This window comes from Pleurodeles waltl, unplaced genomic scaffold (genome assembly GCF_031143425.1).
Source record: "Pleurodeles waltl isolate 20211129_DDA unplaced genomic scaffold, aPleWal1.hap1.20221129 scaffold_67, whole genome shotgun sequence".
NCBI classification, from domain to species: Eukaryota; Metazoa; Chordata; class Amphibia; order Caudata; family Salamandridae; genus Pleurodeles; species Pleurodeles waltl.
In genome coordinates, this window is record NW_027150384.1 from 1,333,157 (window position 1) to 1,354,863 (window position 21,707).

Here is a 21,707-nt window from a genome sequence, read left to right on the forward strand (position 1 = left end):
TGGAGTGGTATGGTTTAGACAGAAGTGTAGTGGATTAGATTGGAGTGGACTGGATCGGGTTACAGTGGATTATAATGGATTAGAGTGGAGTGGAATAGACTGGAGTGGATTAGACTGGAGAGGATTGGAGTGGATTAGAATGAAGTGCAGTCAATTGGAATAGAGTGGATTGGAGTAGAGTGGAATGGATTCAAGTGGAGTGGATTAGAGTAGATTCCAGTGGATTAAAGTGAAGTAGTTTGGAGTGGAGTGGAGTGGATTGCAGTGGGGTGGAGTGGGCTGGATAAGAGTGGATTAAAGTAAAGTGGTTAGGAGAGGATTATAGTGGAGAATATTGGAGTGGATTAGGGTGGATTTGGTGGATTAGAGTGGAGCAGAATGGATTGGAGTGGACTACAGTGGTTTAGAGTGAAGTGGATTGGAGAGGATTCTAGTGGGGTGGAGTGGGTTGGTGTGGATTAGAGTGTATTAGAGTGGTGTGGATTGGAATGGATTAGAGTGGGTTGGAGTGGAGTGGGTTAGAGTGTCAGGCTTGCCTGGTGTGAGGCCCATGTATACGGCGGCCATGTTGCAGATGGAGCGCGTAGCCTATAACGCTGTGTATCACACCACACGAAGTTGCTTGCCGTTCTAGTTCTCATCAGATGCAACTTCCTGCTTTAGATACCTCCCTTAGAGTTATGTCCCTGTTTTCTTCCGTCTTGGCTTCTACGAGGGTGCATCTGCGGTGCTTGCTCGGCATCCCCAGTGGATGTTCAGCGCTCTTTGGAATTTCATCTTTCCTGGCTTCCTGGCGATGATTTTGGTGGGTTTTTTTCAGAGGAGCTTTTGATTCCTGAAACCTGCAAAAGAAGAAGAAAAAAGGCAGTGAGAGTCCACACATTAGGGTAACACGCCACATGTGCAATTTTGTATACTCATCTTGTTAATTTGGTGAATCCAGAGACAAGCAACTATTTCCTTGGAACCAGCTATTTGTGACATATCTGCAGTATAAAGCGACACTCTGGGAGTATGAACGTATGGAAGAACATTACATTAGGCACAGACAAAAGCAAGTATATGGACTAACAAAGTACCATATGTATTCTATACTCTGGTAGTAAGGCATATAACTCAGGTTGCTCAGCATGATGTAATGCACTCACTTGTATGATTAGAACTATTATTTCCATTAATATTCAGTGTACCAGTTTTCTGCACTATGGTTATTAATATGTGTGCCTGTATAATCTGCTGTTTACCTTTCTAGCCATATTCAAAAGCATTTGGGGCCCACGAGTAGGAGGTAGGCTTGTGTTCTATATCAAAGGTATTTTTGAAGCAATGTGTAATTGAAGACACAAGCTAAGAGATATCCTCTGTATTCCCTAGTGTACATGATCAATTCCAGAAGTCTCCACTCCTGCTCATAACAGGTTCCACAATGTATTACTCACTACACACCACAGACGTGAATAGTCAGGTAGATGTTAAGAACATCAGGGACTATAGTGGATTGGCTATTTTGGGGAATAGGATATATTAGTAATGTCATTTATTTGTGTTCTAGGCATATGACTTCAGAGACGCTAAAGAGCTCCATGAAGCTGTCATTATCTTGAGAGAGCATAACTTGGCTGTGCCGTTATACATCCTATAAAATGTGAAACGGAGAAGCATGGTGCACTGAAATGTATAAAAGTAAAGTCAGGGGTGGCTCCTCTGCAGTGGCGGAGGGGCGTCGCCCCCCGGCTGAGCCAGCAGATGAAAAATAAAACAATAGCTGGCTATCATTTTATTTTTCATCATCATTTTTCATCTGCTGATTCAGCCAGCAGGAAGGGGCGGGGCTGGGTCACGAGGAGACGGGGTGGGAGGGAGATAGGAGGGGAGAGTGCACTAAGTGCGCATGTGTGTTTGGCTGGCTGTCTGAGGCCAGCCAAACACACATGCGCACTTAGGTTTCTCCAAACCGGCTGTATACATAGCCGGGCTGGAGAAACAGCACAGACCTCAGGCTTATGTCTTCCGCTCAAACCAATCCTGACTCTGCTTACCTGCTATCTTTAGCATGTAAGCAGTGTCAGGATTGCTGGGGAGCCTGTTCTGGTGTCCCAACGAATTCTGGGACACCAACAGAGCAGCGGGGAGGCAGAAGAAGGCAGTGAAAGATGGACGGCGGAGGTAAGTGTTTTCTTTTTAAATGTTTCACCTGTCGTCCCCCACCCCGACATATGCAGCGGCCGCCGTGGAGTAAAGTGGATTTTATGTAAATCACATTTATTAATCATTTTGCAATATGTTTATGTTACAGTATTTTAGAAATGTTATTTCCATAATAATTTTGTATTCATAATATTTGGTAGAAATGTGCAGAGAATGATTTAAATCAAATATACGTTATGCCTATATTAGCTTGACTGGAGTGAAGGCCTGAGTTTCTTTGTGTGTTTTAACATTCAACACAAAACTTGTTTTCTGCATATTTTCTTAAGCTTCAGGTGTCATGGTATGGAGCTAATTGTGAGAGGAAGATAAGAAGGCCTGAGAAGACGTTTTTACCAAGGACAAAAGAATTATCCTGTCTTGGCAGCTAGAGCACTCCTCTGAAATTCCTGAGCACGAGAGTTACCCAAGGTCGAACTGATACATTTTATGGGGATGAAAATGTCAATTAACACAATTTATAACTTTGCTGTTTCAAATACGGATTTTAGTTGTGATGTCAGCCCCTGGAAGATTCAAGACTTAAGTGATGTTTGGCCAGTTAAAGATTCAGATTCCCTTTCACCTCCTGACTGAAGCGGACCTATGTGAGGTACAGCCCTCACACTCTGTTTTTTAAGTGGCTTAACGCTACTTATACGTCTCTGCAGAACCTCTAATGAGTTGTGTGGTGCTCACACTTTTCTTTGAAATCCCTTCAGCGTTTAGAATAGTTATATTAGGAATATAGATTCAATGGTTAGGCAAGAAAACGTGAGCTTGGATTTTTAAACATCAGACCCTTTTTCTTATTTTCTGCATTATTGCTATTTAAATATTGGTTTTGCATATGCTGATAAAATGTAATGTTGTGCAATGCTTTCATTCTCCTTTGGTAATTTTATACATTTATACTGTGGTTTTGAGACTCATTTATGTAAGTCTGACTTTGAATCTGTAACAAACTCTTTTATATCTTAAATTGGTCTCCGAGATTGAGTGTCTGACCAAATGTAATTAAATTGGATTAATTTGATGTATGTTTCCTCATCCTTCGAAACTTGGAATCAAAGATTCACCTGACCTAAGTATTTGGGAGTTGTGTCGACTGCGGGATCAATCTGAAGCAGTGTTTGTTTTGCTATCCATTCCCCTCTCCCCTGTTGGACAGGAATAGCTATGACTGTGATGGGCTCTCTTGCTTTTTGGGGAACTTGGGATATAGCTTTGTGTCGCCCCCTCACTTCTGCATAAAATCTGGGTGAGATCCGGACATAGAGTGGATTAAAGTAGAGTGAATTGAAGTTGATTAGAGTAGATTATAGCGCAGTGGATTGGAGTGGATTATAGTGGTGTGGATTGGAGTGGAAGAGGGTGAATTGGAGTGGAGTGGATTAGAGTGGATTAAAATTGATTAGAGTGGAGTAAAATGGAATGGATTAGAGTTGATTGGAGTGGATTAGAGTAACGTGGATTTGGAGCAGAGTGGACTGAATTGGTTTAGAGTGGTTTGGATTAGAGTGAAGTGGATTTGAGTGGGGTGCAGTGGAATAACGTGGATTGGAAATCTAACAGATTTCCTTGTGCCATTTTTTTCAGCACTTTTAACGCCTGCTCAAGGCAGGTGTTGAAAGGGGGCTTCCATTGTTTACAACGGGCCCCAATCCACTCTGCAGGAGTAGCACCAAACGTTGGCTCTACTCCTGCAGAGTACATCAATAGCATCAGGAATTCTGAAGCTATTGCCTCCTACTCTGCGCCATGGTGCGCTGTATTTTAAATACGGTGCACACATGGTGGGGTTAGGGGGGCGGTAAGGGGCACAAGGGTTTAGAATGCAGCCCAATTTTCTTAAATCAGCCCCAAAATCCCTCAAACTTCAATCGATTCCTTTTATGTTCGGAAAGAAAAGGCACAAAATCAGAGTCTTGAGGCCAAAGCCACATATTTTAGATCACTACTATACCAAGCAAAAAATAGGCCAAAAGGCTTTACGAGATTACCAAGCAACAACAGAACAAGCATTTGCAATGCACTAGGGTCTCGCATTTGTCTGAGTTACAGCTATTCCCAGTTGTAAACTCCCAACCAAATTCTTCTTGCATTAAAAGAAAAAAACAGCGCGATCGCGCTGCTACACTTCACACGTAATAATACCTATTGGCCAAAGGGCAATTATGAACAAAACCGACAAAAGTGCAATTAACTGTGTAACAAGGTTGATAGTACGCAAAGCGCTCGCCTTCTGCCCAGTGAGATCACGCTGCGAAAATAGAGAAAAAGTAGTCCTCAACCCTTACGGGAAACAGTGAGCCTCGCATGTTTTCTATACTTGGTCGCTGCGCTCGAGGAGGGCTAACCATCGGAAAAGGCATGACGTATGCATGCCTTCCACTAATCAAAGGCAGCGGATTCTAACAGGCAAGCCAACGTGCCAATGAAAGACACTGAGGTGAGGTCGACGGGGCTTTGCGCCCTTTTCTAATACCTAAAGCGTCTCGCTAGCGATACGCATGCGCAAGGGCATGCGTCGCAGGCTGCACCCTAAAAAAGCGAAGAACTATCAGACTTCTTCACAGAGAACATCAACATGATTGAACTTTCACTTCCATGAACAGCTCCTCTATTAACTCCTTGCACCTAACTCTGAAAACCAACATGATCTGGAATGAATCCAGATCAATCCAGGAAGTAGTTTACCTTATCTGTCAGAAACACAAAACTGTCCATTCACCTCACAGACGCAATTCTTTCTTCAGTAATTAAACTGAAGAAACAGTTTGAGTACTGAACGCTGAGCGACCGGCTACGCGTTTACTTGGAGACTTGCGCCCTCCTGTGGTTCTGCATGGAATTTCATCTCCTTTACCTCTGTTACCTGACATCCCCGCCTGCTCGGGTGCAAAAGTCACAAAACTAGCGCATTTTTTCAAACACTACATCGTGATTATGAGATTACGTTTCCTTATAAATAGATTTGTTTTCTCTTCATTTGAAAACCTTTCAGGCCCCGATTGCGCCCGTCCCATTTTAAAAACTCTTGTGTTAAAATATACATTTTTGAACTCTAGAAACATATTTCACTTTGCTAACTGTACTCACGTCTTGGGAGGATGGCATCAGCTTTTCACACATCGCTATTCGTCAGAGGTGTTTTTTTAAGGACATTTAGGTGTAGACTTCTGTTCTTGTTTCCCCTGTCATATTTGGTAAAGCTCTGATAATTTGGGGGGGTGGGGACCATTGAATCTGGCAGTGGAAATAGCACCTCATGTTTCTGGTTTCTTCCTGTCGAGCAATCTATTTAAGAAGCGGTCACCTCCCACTCATTGTTTGAGATCCATAATATTTGTGGTCTCCCAGCCGTACAAGTCGCCGAAATAGCTCAGTTGGGAGAGCGTTAGACTGAAGATCTAAAGGTTCCTGGTTCGATCCCGGGTTTCGGCAGATGTCTTTTGTTGTTAGTAGGATAATTATACTTATCCTATAAACTTAACAATAGAGAACGTTTTCATAGTTACACTTTTTTATACAATTCAGAAAGAAAAAAAATTGGGAAAAGTGAAGGGAAGCGGAAGGGGTGAGCCGGGATAAGAGAAACCAATGGAGAATGAAAAAAGAATAACCAAGAGAGACAAAAAAAGAGCAATGAAGGACTGGAAGCGAGGCGGAGGACAAGGATGAAAGATGGGGAGAGGAAAGAAGGAAGAGGAAAAGATACATGTCGAGAATAAACCTGGGAAGGATAGAGAAAAGCGGGAGAGGGAGTTTGGAACAAAGGAATCTGCGGTGAAGGAAGGAAAAATAGCAGACAGAAAGGAAAAAAGAGCAATGAAGACATTTAGGAAACAATACTGAAACAATGACTTAAAAAGCAACGTGGTCTATTCAAAGACCCTTAAAGTAGGCCAAGACCCTCAGATCCGCAGTCTGGTGGTGTCCTCTGGGGCAGCTGCCTCTCTACTGACCCTGGTTGAGGTAAAGTGACCAGGGTACTGCTGAGTTCCTTAACACACCAACAATTATTTTTGTCTACATAATAAACTTAAGATTTGTAGGGGAATTTAAAAATTGGAGAACCCAAATCAATAATGAAATAATAAACCTACCCTGGAAGGTTTCCACCTACACTTCGGTCTACATTTCTGAATTTTTGGAATTCTCAAAGAATTTTAAGATTTAAGATTACTCTTGTGAAGCTGTGAAAGGTGTAGCCTTCTAAAGTACTCACAGACTTCAGTTGTTACACATTCTTGTGCTTGTGCTTACCGAAATGTGCTTTTGCATTTCATAACATGCTATATTTTCCTCCATGTTGGACACATTAAACCCTCCCCTTTGCAACCCCGTCTATTTTTTAGGTGCCTTCTCTTTCCTATTATACATGAGGTTTATTTCAGCCCTAGGCAAGATTAAGTCGCCAACCACTTGCCGGGTGAGAATAAATTAAAAAAAAGCTTGGGAATAGCAACATTGTCAGAAGTTTCTTGGATTGCACAAACTTTCCATGGCATTACCAACCTGGAACCTTCACGCGCCCCCGGCGCACAGTTACCCCCATACTGTCGTGCACCACACTTTTACATGCCAATACATAGATTTATGAATGTAAATTAGACAGAATTTGCACTGACCTTTAGGCATTGCATATTCCAAGTGAACTTATATTGGATAATGGGTTTGTGAATCATGCCATAGTGCCTTACTCTAAAATGTGAATATTTGTGGGGATCGCACATCCTTTCCTGAAGCCTACTAAAGTATTTTATAATACCAAAGAACATTAACATGAGGCAGTAGGAAGTTCTGAAAAGCGACAGGCTTTCCAATGAAAATAAACAAAATTGTATTAAAAAAGTTTTTGAAAAGTGTACACACGTGAGACCAATTTAACAAAGCCAGCAGATGTGGACAATAATGAAAAACCTATAGAAATCCATAGGAGGAATCAGCATAATGTCATCAAGGAAGTCTCTTCACTTATCTGGTATTTTCTGTGCTGTAAACCAAGCTGATGTGGCTCCTTCTAGGGGCCTCATTGGCTGGATGGATTCAGCTGGCTGGGGAGAGACAACCATGAAGCGGAGGGGGGTGGCTGGAGCTTCCATGACTGTCTTTTTGGGTTACGGAGGGGATTGTGACACCCTCACAAGATGAGCAATTTTGTGGCCTCATCTTGTGGACAACACAGAACATTCCAATGCAAGGGAGTAACCAATAAGTAAATAAATAAATATAAATACATAGAATATTCACACATCTTTGATGCCATACAGAAAGTGAAGTGAGTGAGCCCTCCCCTCACTACTAAGTTTCCTTCACCATTTTTTTTCTACCGCAACCCATTCATCCTTTTAATATTCCATTCATCCACACTTGCTTCTGTCCATCCATCCAGCTCTTCACCCGTCCACTGTTTCACTTATCGATCCTTCTGCCCGCCCACCCATCCGTTCTTCAATTTTTCAATCTACTCATCGCCAGTCCATTCTCCCTTGTCCAACCCATCTGTAGAAAGGTAGCCTGGTGTGTGGTGGGTACCAGATCCAGGTATCCCCTCTTAGTGATGTGTAGGCAGTGTCTAGAAGCCAGGCTCTCTAGAGGTAGCTGTGGATGAGCAGCCAAGTCTTATCTAGGAGACATGGAAAGCTCATGCCATACCACTGTCGTCAAACAACACTTACACACATGAAAGAAAGCACCCAGTTTTACAAAAATAAAGATACTTTATTTTTGGAACACAATACCACAAAATACTAGAAGGTCAACCCTCCAATAGGAAGTAAATAATACACTAAATATTTACTCTAGCAATCAGAAATAGGCATAGAAAATGTTAGGAAACAGTGCAAATAACAATAACCAAGAGTGACCCTAGGGGGAGCACAAACCATACACTACAAAATCGAATGTGAACACAGGACCCCCACCTAGGTAAGTGGAATGTGTAGAGGGGAGCTGGGAGTACTAGAAAACCACAGAGGTAAGTAACACAGTACCTCCCAGCGACCAGGAAAGCAGGAGTAAATCACTGGATTTTCCCCAAACCACTCAAAAGGCGGAGAAGAAGAAAAAGAAGACACCCAGAGAAGACTGTAAGAAAACCAGCGGTGGATTCCTGAAGTGAGAAGACCTGTGGAGAGAAGGGACGAGGTCCAAGAGTCACAGTGGAGTCCAAGAGGAGTAGGAGCTGCTACCCACCCAGCTGTAGTTGCAGGAGTTGGTCTGCAGTGATGAAGAACACCAACCCTAGGGTGGTGAGGGACAGGGGAGTAGTCACTCCCTTTTCCATTGTCCAGTTTCGCGCCAGAGCAGGGACTGGGGGTCCCTGAACTGGTGTGGACTGGTTCATGCACAGAGGGCACCAAATGTGCCCTTCAAAGCAAACCAGTGGCTTGGGGAGGATACCCTTCCCAAGCCAGTCACACCTATTTCCAAAGGGAGAGGGTGTTACCTCCCTCTCCCAAAGGACATCCTTTATTCTGCCTTCCTCAGCTTGATCAGATCAAGCAGCAGGAGGGCAGAAACCTGTCTGAGGGGTGGCAGCTGTTGGGCTGCCCGGAAAACCCTGTAAGTCTGGTGGTAGCATTGCTGGGGGTCCTGTGAGGAGCCCCCAGAGTGCATGGAATCATACTTCCAATACTGGCAACAGCATTGGGGTATGATTCCGAAATGTTTGATACCAAACATGCCCAGGTTCGGAGTTACCATTATGTAGCTGGAGATAGGTAATGACCTATGTCCAGTACACACGTAAAATGGCGTCCCCGCACTCACAAGGTCCAGGAAAATGGATCTGGAGCTTGTGGGGGCACCTCTCTTGTGCAGGAGTGCCCTCACACACAGGTACCTGCACCCTGCCCTCTGGGCTAGGAGGGCCTGCCATAGGGGCGACTTAAAGTGACCTGGTGCAGTGACCTTGGAGTGAAAGGGTGCATGCACCCTTACACGCAGGCTGCAAGGGCAGGCCTGCAGAACACTTTACAAGGACTTCCCATGGGTGGCATAATACCTGCTGCAGCCCATAGGGATCCCCTGGTACCCCAATGCCCTGTATACCTAGGTACCATATACCATATACGTGGTGGCACCAGTATTCCAAATGAGGGGTGAAAAAGGTTTCAGCAACCAAGTTTAAAAGGACAGAGCATAATCACTGGGGTCCTGGTTAGCAGAATCCCAGTGAACACAGTCAAACACACTGACAAACAGGCAAAACGTGGGGATAACCATGCTAGAAAGAGGCTACTTTCCTACACCATCCATCATTTTGACCATCCATCCCCAGCAATGCACCCAATCATCCATACATTTCTACATCCATTCATTCACCTAATCATCCTTTCATCTATCCATTGGTCCATTAATCTTTTCCCCCTCTACTCGTGTATCCATCCGTCCATCCATCCATCAATCAATCAATCAATCAATCAGTCAGGGAATTTGTAAAGCGCACTACTCACCCGTGAGGGTCTCAAGGCGCTGAGGAGGGGGGGCCTGCTACTGCTCGAACAGCCATGTCTTGAGATGTCTCCTGAAGGTAAGGAGGTCCTTGGTGTGACGCAGGTGGGTGGGAAGAGTGTTCCATGTCTTGGCGGCGAGGTGCGAGAATGATCGGCCGCCGGTGGTTTCTCTGCAGATGCGTGGGACGGTGGCGAGGGCAAGGTCGGCAGCGAAGCTGTCGGGTCGGGGTGTAGAAGGAGAGCCGTCTGTTGAGGTATTCTGGTCCCGTGTTGTGGAGTGACTTGTGAGCGTGGGTGAGGAGTTTGAAGGTGATTCTCTTGTTGACGGGGAGCCAGTGCAGGTCTCTCATTTGGGCTGTGATGTGGCAGTGGCAGGGGGTGTCCAGCATGAGGTGTGTGGAGGTGTTCAGGCAATCTGAAGCATTCTCTATGTGTTATGCATGAACCTTTTTCAGTCTGCAGACAGGAGAAGCCACCTTTTCCTGGGACACAACTTAATAGCCCACCAGCACAGCCTTGCTGAAGTTATAAGAGTGTGAGGAGGGATTGGGGGTGTGGGGCCCTCCCAGGAGTTTATGGCTGTCAGCAGCTGGTAGGGGACAGTGGAAGCCCAGTGCAGTTCGCTGGTGGGGGCAGAGAGGTCGTCTGTGGCCATGCCAGGCTGTGTTCTGGGTGGGGGCGTTGCCTGCTCCCCTCTGGTGCCCAGCTGTTTCTGTGTCACCAGCCTCTGCCCCCCTCCAGCTGTGTTTTTGCCCAGTGCGGGCTCACACCTGGTTACACCGGGTCAGGTGTTTCCAGATTCGCTAATTTCCGGTCTGAAAGAAACAGGGTGGTTGCCTGGAGTGGGGTACCCCGACCCCCCTTCAGCTGGCCTGGGCAACTTGTAACGAGGGCCTAAGTGGCTGCATAGCAGATAAGATTGTCCCAGCTGCTTTGCCCCTGGAAGGCTATTAATTTCAGACTGGGTGTAATGTTCCTCACGGTCACGGTTCAAGGTGGTGCACCCAGAAGTGAACGCGTCATTGCGAAGGGCGGACATCGACTTTGAAATACGAAGCTCTGAATGTCCCTGCAAGTGGTGAGGGGAACGGGGGTTTTACGAGCTCGATAAAGGGAAGTTATTAAAGCCTCTGAAAGTGCAAACCACAGGGTTAGAATAGGGGTAAATACAACAAAAAAAAGAATAAAAAAAGAAAAGGGCAGAGGGGAGGAAAGAGGAAGTATGGAGTGAGAGCCAGATGGAGGGGCGTGGTGCAGGGGTGAGGGAAGGCTGCATGAATAGATGAAGCAAACAAAAGGCTCAAAGGAAGAAAGATCGCGGTAGGAGGAGTGATAAAGAATACTGTTCATATTATCCTTTACAAATCTATATGTTTAAATAGGACATTCTCCTGCTCTAGGAAACAGCAGGCAAAACACGACCTGCCGAAACCCGGGATCGAACCAGGGACCTTTAGATCTTCAGTCTAACGCTCTCCCAACTGAGCTATTTCGGCGGCTGCAGTTTTCCCGCTCACATCACATTTGCACCGTGAGTTGATGTGGAGTGGATGATAGAAAGGAATTGTAAACTACAGCTCTTATTTTAAGTAGCACCCCGTTTCATGCCTCACACTACTCAATCAAATACAAAGAAGTGAAATGAGATTGAGACCAGGTCAAAGTGCAGCCGTCGCTATCCCTGGGCCCAGACAATGTGACATCAGAGCTACATCATCGGTCGGCGTCAAAATGCAATGCATTGGCTTCAAAATGTGAGTCCGATTGTTCAACATGCAGCTTTCCCTAGAGCCTGGAAGAGGGGGCTTTTGACCTTGTGATGAGTCTAGAAATGTGGAGCAATTCATGGCAAAAGAAGCATTGGCAAAGCCTGTAGGTCACGCTTATGTGAGATCTATTGGCTTTGTAAATGTTTTATAGCCGTGATGGCCAGCAGCGTGGACACTCTGTAGCATGGCCGAAAGTGAAACGATGAAAGGAAAGTGCTATGATGTGGCCAGCTTTTAATTTTTTTTACTTTCAGCAGTGCTAGGCACTTCTGTAGTCTGGGGTGTTGTACCCTGATTGCATTTCAGGTAGGGCCCTGGTGCATGCTCTGCTAGGTGGCCAGTTGCACAGGCAATCCACAGTAACCACGCCCACTCTTGGCTGTCTGGTGCACACCATGGCCAATGCATGTCTATGTTTGCTTTTAGTTGCCCAAGGCCCAGCGCAGGGCTTGCAGGCGAGTTTGTCTCCACACCGGTGACATCATGGGTGGGCACTATATGTGGTACACAGCAACCAGTATGACTTTCAAGCAGTTTGCATGACACTCATCACACCACACTACCTGAGGGTGCGTGTGACTGGCATCTGCATAGCACACAGCCTGCCCCTGGCATGGGTCGTACTGCTTTCTGCATAACACCTTGCTTCCTCAGGGACTCCTACGTACATTGGGTATCACAGCTTTAGACCTGGACTGAGGGTCATACGCTGTCACCAGGGAGCATCTTGCGTAACACACCCTAGACTGTCTACTTCTCCAGGATGTCAATTGTTTAGTTTAGTTTGGTAAAGGGCTCTGTGACCCAAAGGTCTCCCAGCAAATAGAGATTTAACAGCAGAGCAAAGTTTTAAGAGCTGTGCAGAAGAGAAGATGATTCAATAGGTCCAAAGAGTTGGGGAGCAAACTAAGAAACATCTACCACTTATACACGCCTTACTACACCTAGGAATATACAGATGAAACAGATTAGCTGATGTGTCCTTTTTGGACAATATCTCTGTAGTCGGTTGAGGATTAATAACGGTACCTGTAGGAAATCTGCCTTTTCTGCATGGTCGCCTAGGATTTGTCACCTCGCTTGGCCCTAATTTTGTTGCTGGCTTCAGAACTCAGTGCACTTTACCCCGTAGTGAAGTGTCTGTGCTCCCCGTTCAAGCATGTTTGGACTGGCATACTCGTCAATGGCTTAATTAACTTGCACGTAAATCCCTAGCATTTGGAATGAAGGGTACCTTGGGCCTGATAGTTAAATGCCACTAGTAGACTGTAGCATCTGTTGTGCCACCCACTACAGACAGTAGCAGTGCAAACATGGCTTCAGGCCCACCATTGTAGCTTGGCTGTAGCAGTGTTAAAAAATTGCAATTCGACTTGCGTACAATGAAATAAACTTTTTGGACAGGTCTTCCCTTTCAAATATTAATAAATCACAACTATGTAGGCCCTATCGCCCACAAGGCAGGGTGCATGATATTTTGAAGGAGGACATGTTGCAATGTAGTGTTAACATCCTTACAGCAACTACCACCCAAAGCTATTTTCACTGTGTGATACATGTGTGAACTATTGCACTTGTCCTGGTATCCATTCCATTTGTGTTAGGCTTGGTCAGTGGCTGTCCATGCTGTGCCCAATGGCTCTCAAGAAACTCCACTGTTATAGACCACTGTGCTGTTTCAGCCAGACGGTTGTGTTAGCATGGCGTCCTGGGGCCAGCGCCATAAATAACAAATTTATATGCAGTTACTGCCCTACACCCCCCACTGCACCAGGAAATGGTCTGGGCTCAAATGGCCAGTTCCTAGAGTGAGAAAGGTTATACTTGGAAACTCCCAAAGGCTTCCAAGAGGGGCCATACAATGGAGAATTCCTTGAACTGGCAGAAGGGGCATGGCCCAGCAATTTGAACTTTCCAATGTAACCTATAGTACCTTATCTGCACATAACAATTTGTTGCAGGTGGCCATCATTATGTTTACAACCCATCATGACCACCCAGGCTGTGCCCAGTTTGAGGTTCATCTATGAACTTTTTCTCCTTGAAACCCATACCATAAATGTAAAGATACTGTGCATCATTGGGTATACACCTATTAAGGAACCCAGTATTCTCGCGAGCATTGAGAAATTGCAAGGAACCGCTTTGAAACCGTAAGACCTGGCACCATGTTCATTAATTTACTGGCATTTTGTTGGCCTATGTTTGATATAGCTGGTTCTGCTTTCCCACCTCTGATGTATGCACCCTCGCTCTTGTTCTTTTTCACTGTTCTCACAAGAAACGTGTGCACCAGTTATCCGAGACTTGGTTTCTGTCACAAGTACTCTTGCTTGAAGTATATACAATGAAAACCTAACAAAGGTAAAAAAGTTAGCATTAGGTGCTCTCAGATAATGAAGGGGAAAAGCTGTCACTTTGCGTAGCTTGTTTTGCTGAAAAACTTGGGCAGACTTCAGGTAGACATACGAGTGGGACATTGTATCTTGGACAGCACATTTTTAAATTGCATTTTAAATATGTACCAACAGGTTTCATAAAATCAGTGCTTAATTTGTGCTTGTTGTTTCCGGTGCAGAGCACCGGCACTTATTTTTGAGGGCCAGCACTTAATTGTCTGCTTCAAGGATTTACTCCGAGCAAAAGACACACATGGGAAAGACGGAGAAAGAGAAAAACTAACAAGCGTCACAAAGGGAGAAAGCAGAAAGCTGGTAGAGGGAGCTGAAGGGGCAGGGAGCGGCTTTAATGGATTGAAGAAGCCCGAGATGGCTTCAGGATTATCTGCCTCAGTATTCCGTGCTCACACATTTAACTGCAGGAGCTGCGTGTTTCAGAGAAGCGCTTTGAGCACCGGCACGTTTTTATTTTCAAATTAAGCACTGCATAAAATGAACCCATAGTGACATGCCATACGTGTATATGTAGGAGTACATGTCATAAATACAACTTATGAATTGGGTAGCCAGTGCTTAATTTGAGTGAGTGTTTGTGAGTGGGTTCCCCGGCACTCATTTTGTGCCACCAGCGCTTATTTTTCCCCATGAAACACACAAAAGGTGACGGGAGGCTGCTTGTAATAAGTCTAACCACTTGCAATAGCTCGGAGTAGCAATCAAACCCAGCATTCTTTTGCTGACCATGCCACCTCAGATTGGACCCAGCCATATGCAAACTAGTTGTGACCCTGATCCTCATGGGAGCAATCCAGCACGAACTGCCGAGCAAGGTCCTCACTGAACTGGGACACAAGCAACCCAGGACCGGTTTTGCCCTATTTATGGGCTCATCAGCCGGGTACAGCTGGGTTCCAGTGATACAGCGAGCAGGTGACCCATGTCTGGGAATACCCATGCCACTTAGGACGGTACATCAAACACACAAAAGGTGATGAGAGGCTGCTAGCAATAGGTCTAACCAGTGGTAATAGCTCAGGGTAGCCAACCCATCTTTTATTTATTTAATATTATTTATTTGAGAGTTTTATATAGTACTGGCTAGACCTGGAGGTATCAGAGTGCTTTATAAGACTTAGGGGGTTATTACAACTTTGGAGGAGGTGTTAATCCATCCCAAAAGTGACGGTAAAGTGACGGATATACCACCAGCCGTATTACGAGTCCATTATATCCTATGGAACTCGTAATACGGCTGGTGGTATATCCATCACTTTACCGTCACTTTTGGGACGGATTAACACCTCCTCCAAAGTTGTAATAACCCCCATAGTGTAGATAGATGGATTCAAAGTTAACATAGTATAACCAGAAGTAATAAAACTGTGTAACATAATATATATCTCAAAGAGTAGCAAGTGATCCAACATTTTCCATAAGTGGTAGAATAAACGCTGGATTGGGTCTGGCTACCATATCGAATGATCCTGTTGGTGTGGCAAGCTCAGGGGGCCAGGTTGAGGTATTTATTCAGCAGTAGAGTTTTGAGATTTCGTTTGAAACAAGTATAGGAAGGATTGCAGTGGAGGTCTTTGGGAAGCGAGTTCCATATCGATGGAAAGTTGCTTGAGAAAGAACATTTCTGGGATGCTGTTTTCAGTTTGGGAGGGATGACAAGGAGTGAATCGGAGCTTCTTAGAGCCTGAGTTCTACCCGCTCTCAATAGTTTTTTTTCTAACTATTTAGGGTTTGCAGTGTGAAAGGTTTTGTGAGTGATACATGCTGTCTTGAAAATGCATCCTCCTTCTATGCGAAGCTATTTGAGACTCTTGAGAGCAGGTGAGATGTGGTCAAATCTTTTAGTACTGTGAGGAGCGTAGTGGCTGAATTCAGAGTTGTTATATGAGGCCCAAGGTGGCTTTTTGGGGTCCCGGTGACTATGGCATTGCTGTAAAAAAGTTTAGAGGGGAATAGTGATTGCAGTACAGTTTTTAGGCCATCAAGTATGACAAACAGTTTGATTTTCTTGAGACGCTTTAGGGTGTAGAGCTCCCCTTTGGATGAATTGTTGATGAGTTCTTTAATTGGCATACTTTTGTCTAGGGTGATTCCTCAAGACTTTACGGAGTTGGAGATTGTGGGGGAAGAGTTAAGCGCGTCCATGCTCTTGACCCATTTTTGGATTGTCAGTGGGTTGTCATTTGAGGAAAAAGAGTAAAAGTTCACTTTTATTGGGGTTCAGTTTTAAGTGACCGGTGTCTAGCCAAGTTTTTATCTTGGTTAGTGTTGCATTCAGATGGCAGGTGTCACTGTGGGATAATATTTTGTAGTTTTTGTGTGTCATTGACAAATAGGAGGTATTTCTCACCCGCTTGGTTCAGGATAATTCTGAGAGGTTCCATGTGGAGGTTGAAAAGGGTGAGGGCGAGGATGGGGTCTTGTGGAACTCCTTGTGAGACCGCTGTAGGCTGTGAGTGACAACTGCCGATTTGAATTTGTTGCGAGCAGTGTTTTAGATAGGATGCCAACCATTTCAAAACGGTGCCATTGATACCAGTGCGATTCTTGAGGGTCTCAAGTATAGGTTATTGGTTGACAGTTTCAAATGCCGCCGATAGATCGAGTAGAATTAAGAAGCAAGAGTCGCCTTCATCTACGGTTCTGAGAATGTCATCTGATATATTGAGCATAGCAGTCTCCGTGCTACACCCTTTTCTGAATCCTGATTGGAAGGTGTCATGCAGGTTGAATTTCTCGATGTGTTGGTTGAGTTGGATCAAGATGCATTTTTCGATTGCTTTTGCTAGGAAAGGAAGGTCAGTGACAGGTCTGAAATTGTTGAGGTCATCAACTCATCATCCCTAGGTTCACAGGTCTCATCGCCAGCTTCACAGGACTCATCATCCCCAGGATCACAGGTCTCATCGCCAGGTTCACTTGACTCACCCCAGGTGCACAGGACTCATGGCCAGGTTCACAGGTCTCATCCCCAGGGTCACAGGACTCTTCCCAGGTTCACTTGACTCATCATCAGGCTCACAGGTCGCATCGCAAGTTCACAGGTCTCATCATCCCCTGGGTCAAAGGTCTCATCGCTAGGTTCACATGTCTAATCCCCAGGTTCACAAGTCTCATCCCCCGGGTTCACAGGTTTCATCTCCAGAGGCACAGGTCTCATCCCCAGGTACACAGGTCTCTCATCCCCAGGTACACAGGTCTCATCCCCAGGAACACAGGTCTCTCGTCACCCTCTCCCCCCCCCCCCTTACACTGACAGAAGCCTCGCCGGGGGTCGCTGCCTCCTCCCAGCACTGAAGACCAGAGACTGAGCTGACATTTTAAGCGGTAACTCCATCGATGCTCCGACTCTTCCCGAAGATCAACCACATCCGAGCAGGAGAAACTGCCCCTGACCTAACACCGGCCCCTCCAATCCTCCATCGGGACCCTCAGAGACCTCACTCAGTGCTTGCACACCGACCCCTTCCCCTCCATGGGGGCCCTCCTTCTCTCCAGGGCACCTTCGGTGTCTGACCCGTCAGACCTCACTCAGTAACCTCCACATTGGCCCCCTTCTCACCAGGGCCCCATCGGTGACTGACTCCTCAGACCTCACTCAGCCCCTCCACTCCGACACCCTTCTTACCAGGGCCCCTTCGGTGTCTGACCCGCCAGACATCACTCACCGGCTGACTCCAGCCTCACAGGTGTCTGACCTCTTCCTGCAATCTCTCCTGCCCCTTCGGTGCCCCGTACTCCCATGTGTATAAGTACAGACACTCCCAGGGGGGCAGGAGTACAGAAGAGGGCAGTACCGGTCATGCATTATATGTGCGTCTCACGAGCAGACACTCCATGGAACACACCGTCCTCTTACCCCTCAGGTGAGTGGGGTCTGGGCCCGGCTGCTGGGGTCCTCACAATCCCCTCACCCTTCCCAGTGTCTCACTCTCCTGTGCACCCCCACGGCTCACCCTGCTGCCCCCAGAGTGTGGGTTTAACACGAGATGTGCATCCCCTTCTGTAGGATTCTACGCATGTAACATACAATCCCCCTCCAATGCTGATGTGGCAGGGTAGCCCCCCCCCCCCCCCAGCTGTTTCTGCAGCTGCACCGCTGGTCTAGGGGATCTGATTCTTGCTCTGAGTGCAGCAGATCCTGAGTTGAAATTCACAATCATCAGAGGTTGTTTCAAAGTAGTTTGTTTCCTGAATCGTCTTCTTTCTATTTATTGAAATGTGACTTTAAAAATGAGTAAATTTAGGAAAAAAGAGGGCTCGTCCGGGATTTGAACCCGGGACCTCTCGCACCCTAAGCGAGAATCATACCCCTAGACCAACGAGCCGGCTGGAAGATGTCCCTCAAACATGATATATGTTGTGTTCACTGAGTATCATGTACCTTGTTTTGTTCAGGAATCCTGGGAAACAGGAGAAGGCTTCATAAGAGGATCTTCTGACACAGATATTCTGCTTTTACAGTCAAACAAAATATCTGGGGGCATATTTATACTCTGTTTGCGCCGGAATTGCGTCGTTTTTTTTTACGCAATTCCGACGCAAAACTAACTCCATATTTATACTTTGGTGTTAGACGCGTCTAGTGCCAAAGTCCATGGAGTTTGCGTCATTTTTTAGCGTGGACACCTACTTTGCGTTAATTATATGCAAGGTAGGCGTTCCCGTCTAAAAAATTGACTCTGCGGCATGTGCGCCGTATTTACACTCCCGGGCAAAATTCACGCCCGGGAGTGGGCGGATAAAAAAAAATGACGTACGGCCGCTTTTGCGCCGTTTTTTAGCGCCTGTAAAAGGCAGGCTTTAAGGGACCTGTGGGCTCGGAAGGAGCACAGAGGTGCCCTCCCATGCCCCCAGGGACACCCCCTGTCACCCTTGCCCACCCCAGGAGGACACCCAAGGCTGGAGGGACCCATCCCAGGGACATTAAGGTAAGTTCAGGTAAGTGTTTTAAAAAAAAAAAATTGTGGCATAGGGGGGCCTGATTTGTGCCCCCCTACATGCCACTATGCCCAATGACCATGCCCAGGGGACAGAAGTCCCCTGGGCATGGCTATTGGGCAAGGGGGCATGACTCCTGTTTTTGCTAAGACAGGAGTCATTTCAATGGGGGTGGGAGTCGAAAAAAATTGCGCAAATCGGGTTGAGGCGAAAAATTTGCCTCAGCCTGACTTGCCCCATTTTTTGGCACCCAAGCTCCATATCCCCCTATAGGTTAAGAAGGGGGTTAAGACAAGATAGTGAATGGCGCTCCTACCTTCTAATTACATATATTAATACTATCTAGATGCACGGAGCCTAAAACTAAGGTTAACCCCTCCAAATACCTCAAGTGGTAACATAAGTTACCTATAACATATAAACAAAGTAATGGCTCACGTGCTATGTCTCATACGGTTAACATATATTTAAAACCGATCACAATAGTTGTACTTAGCAATAGCAACTTCAAATTGAATTTTAGAATTTCAAGAAGACTAACAAACCAGTTAGTAAATTTTATGTATTATAATTATGCACAAATTATATAGAGTCAGTATAACATAAATTCAATAACAAATTCATTCAACATAAATTCATATCCAAATATTTGAATCCATATTATTTCAGTGTATCGTAAATTCAATAGTAAATTAATTAGACATAGGTGCATATCCAATTCTATGAGTCCATGTTGTTTCCCTATTCCAGATATGTATCCAAAGTTCCAAGATCCCAAAATATAATCAATATGGTTCAATCCGATTCAAAATTATCCACATACAATATGTCCGTCCTGTAGTCAGTCAACACGTGTTTCATCCGGGGGGTGCCCCTGGATTTCATCAGGACCTCCTACAATAATGTTATCAAAAAAATAACATTATATAAATTACCACAGATTTAAGATACAGTTCCACAATTATATCATTATTAAATGCATAATGTATGCATTGGAAACCATATATAATTACAATTACTGAAATATTCTATAAATCTTAACTTAGTTATTCCTACTACAAAATGTCATAACATCATCATGTAAACAAGAATTAAGAATTATATTCACTCAAATTGATCAATGTAAATATATTCCAAATCTCAATATGCGTGATACCCTAACAAATATTCCAAATAATAGCCTAAAGCATCTCAGTGTAGGTTATATCTATACCACATACCCTACCTGCCTCCACCTGTGAATACTAGTTATATATCTGTGCATCTTACCCTATATAGTGTCTCCTTTTGTTACATATATAGTCGAACTTCGTTGATATTGTTACCTACAATAAATATGAATGGAATTTGTGAGGAATATTTAAAAATTAAAGTGATTCAAAGATATAAAGACCTCGTGTAGTCACTTACCCGATTCTTCAATAAACCATAGCGACGCTTAGCGAGTACGCGATAGCGTGTGTCAAAGCCGACACTGCGGAGCTGCAGACGCTTTATGCAGCTACCTTCAACAAAATAGAAATAGGACTATGCTAACCTCGTCCATACACGCGGTAAATATAGAAAACGGACACTATTGATAACACTACAGACCTACGAGATTCTTGTAATTCTAAACTGAAGCTAGATTAAGTGTTTCTAAATTAACCCTTCACTTAAAATTAAAAGAATTTCTACATTCTACTATATGGAGACTATTCCTAAAGATATAATAAATATATAATATTGTTAACAAAAGTATTCAATGTTCCTATAACTATATTTCAAAATTTTACATGTATTGGAGACTTCCCTAAAACTATCCCCACAAATTAATTATTAATCACCTAAAAAGTACTCTAATTCGTAATCTGTATTCAAACCCCTTTCTACGGCTCCTAATTTCAAAATCCATCGCGATTCCATTCTTCTAAGGGCTAATTCCCTATTACCACCACGGGGATTAGCTTCGCAGTAGTCAAAACCGAAAAATTTGAATGTCTTATAAATTGTCTGTGCGCTGCATGATTTCATATGACATGCTATAGGATAGCGCTCATCTTGTTGATTTATTGCCCTCCAATGTTCTGAAATTCTAACCTTTAGTGGGCGTATTGTACTGCCTATATAGATTTTATTACATTTACATATAATCATATAGACCACATATCTAGTGTTACAATCTATATGTGATTTAATTGTTATTCTTTTGTCTCTATCATAATCATACTCTTTCAGAGGCTGCCAAGCCCATTTACAGACCGCACATGAACCACATTTAAAAAAACCTTGGTTCCGCTGATTCAACCAGTCTGGCTTTGTCTTCTCCAATGGGTAACTGGGACTAAGTATATTGCTTAGGGTGTTTCCCCTTCTAAATACTACATCTGGTTTGTTTCCTATAAATTTGTTGAGTGCATGATCCTGAATTAGTAAAGACCAGTGTTTCTTCATACTCCTAATAAGTATTTTAGACTTCTCTGTGTAGTCCAATATAATTCTGATCCTTTGTTCCTTAACTATAGCATTAGTATCCCTCTTATGTATATCCAGACCTAATAAACGTTTGCGTGAGATATTTTTCGCTTTCCGTAATGATTTATTAATCAGAGAGTCTGAGTAACCTCTAGCTCGAAATCTCTGTCCCATATTTTCAATCTCTTCTAAAAATTCTCTATTCAAACTACAATTCCTCCTAGCTCTGATCATTTCTCCAAGTGGTATTGCCTCTATCTGATGTTGTGGATGGGCACTTGTAGCGTGCAATATAGTATTACATGAGGTTGGTTTGCGATATAGTCTGCTTTCTATTTTATGATTTTCTACAAACAGTTCCACATCAAGAAATTCTAATTTAATTTCACTATATTTATGTGTGAATTTAATGTTCACCGTGTTACCATTTAAATATTTACAAAATTTCTCCAGTTCATACACATCTCCTGTCCATATCA

General features: G+C 44.4%; 3 non-coding genes across 3 annotated transcripts; 1 reads left to right on the forward strand and 2 right to left on the reverse strand.

The window, feature by feature from the left end:
- Positions 1–5,561: 5,561 nt before the first annotated feature.
- TRNAF-GAA (transfer RNA phenylalanine (anticodon GAA)) lies at positions 5,562–5,634 on the forward strand. The gene has a single exon. It is a non-coding gene; the product is annotated as a tRNA-Phe (tRNA).
- Positions 5,635–11,073: 5,439 nt separating this feature from the next.
- On the reverse strand, positions 11,074–11,146 carry TRNAF-GAA (transfer RNA phenylalanine (anticodon GAA)). The gene has a single exon. It is a non-coding gene; the product is annotated as a tRNA-Phe (tRNA).
- Positions 11,147–18,089: 6,943 nt separating this feature from the next.
- Positions 18,090–18,161, reverse strand: TRNAP-AGG (transfer RNA proline (anticodon AGG)). The gene has a single exon. It is a non-coding gene; the product is annotated as a tRNA-Pro (tRNA).
- Between the last annotated feature and the right edge of the window lie 3,546 nt (positions 18,162–21,707).